Below are 1,861 nucleotides of genomic sequence, written 5' to 3' on the forward strand. Positions count from 1 at the left end.
AAAAAAAAAAAAAAAAAATTAGCTGGGTGTGGTGGTATGTGCTTGTAGTCCTAGCTACTCGGGAGGCTGAGGCAAGAGAAGTGCATGAATCCGGAAGCCGGAGGTTGCAGTGAGCCGAGATCCCGCCACTGCACTCTAGCCTGGCGCCTGGCGACAAAGCGAGACTCTGTCTCGAAAAACAAACAAACAAAAAACTAATAAACATAAAAATAAAAGACTGAGCATAGTGGCTAATGCCTGTAATCCTGGAGCTTTGGGAGGCCGAGGCCGGCAGATCACCTGAGGTCAGCTGTTCAAGACCAGCCTGGCCAACATGGTGAAACCTTGTCTCTACTAAAAATACAAAAAGTAGCTGGGCATGGTGGCAGATGCCTGTAATCGCAGATACTTGGGAGGCTGAGGCTGGAGAATCCCTTGAGCCCAGGAGGCAGAGGTTGCAGTGAGCCGAGATCATGCCATTGCACTCCAGCCTGGGTGACAAGAGCAAAACTCTGTCTCTAAAAATAAAAAAAATAAAATAAAAATGAAGATTTGCCAAGACAGGTTTTTATAGTATATTTTAAATATTTGTGTTTAATAAGACATTTTAACATACAATATAATGCTACTTAACTGGGTTGGTCACGGCATAATGACAGAGTTAATATATACGTACATATGTATATATACGTATATATTTTTTCTTGCCCATGAGTCCCCATGAATAAGTATATTCATAGAGGCTGGGCGCAGCGGCTCACACCTGTAATCCCAGCATTTTGGGAGGCCAAGGCAGGCAGATGACCTGAGGTCTAGAGTTTAAGAACAGGATGGCCAACATGGAGAAACCCTGTCTCTGCTAAAAACACAAAATTGGCTGGGCGTGGTGGCATGCGCCTGTAATCCTAGCTACTCAGGAGACTAAGGAAGGAGAATCATTTGAACTCAGAGACAGAGTCTCTCTCTGACACCCAGGCTAGAGGGCAGTGGCGTGATCTCGGCTGACTGCAACCTCTACCTCCCAGGTTCAAGGGATTCTCCTGCCTCAGCCTCCTGAGTAGCTAGAATTACAGATGCACACCACTAAGACGGGCTGATTTTTTGTATTTTTAGTAAAGGTGGGGTTTCACCATGTTGGCCAGGCTGGTCTCAAACTCCTGACCTTGGGTGATCTACTCACCTTGGCCTCCCAAAGTTCTGGGATTACAAGCATGAACCAGCGCGCCTGGCCAATGTTATTACTTTCTTGTGTGTCCTGTCAGAGATATTTTATTTGGACACAGCAATTACAAATACAAACACAGTTGGCCCTCTGTAGCCACAGGCTCTGTATCTGCAGGTACTATGTTCATGGCTTCACCTAATTGCAGATCAAAATATATGGGAAAAAAGTAAAAATAACAGTACAATAGTAAAAATACAAATAAAAAATACAACCTAGCAGCTATTTAGATAGCATTATACTGTATTAGGTATCATAAGTAATCTAGAGATGATTTGAAGTATACAGCAGGATGTGCAAATACTATGCACATTATATAAGGGACTTGAGCATCTTCAGATAGTGCTGTCTGCAGGGGTCCTAATGCCCTGTGAATATGGAGAGATGACTGTATATGTATGTTTTGCCTCCTTGTAGACGAATAGTAGCATACCATACACACTGTCCTGCATCTTGCTTTTTTTCACTTAAAAACACATTTTGGCGACAATTCCATATCAATACTTAAAGCATGCCAAATTCTTTTTAGCATCAGTATACTATTCCACTGTAGAATTGGAGCATATTTAATTTAACCGGTTCCCTACTGTGGGATGTATATGCTGGTTTTTTGGTTTTTTTTTTTTTTTTTTTTTTTTTTTTTTTTTTTTTTTTTTTTTT

This window comes from Cebus imitator, unplaced genomic scaffold (assembly GCF_001604975.1).
Source record: "Cebus imitator isolate Cc_AM_T3 unplaced genomic scaffold, Cebus_imitator-1.0 Scaffold223, whole genome shotgun sequence".
NCBI classification, from domain to species: domain Eukaryota; kingdom Metazoa; phylum Chordata; class Mammalia; order Primates; family Cebidae; genus Cebus; species Cebus imitator.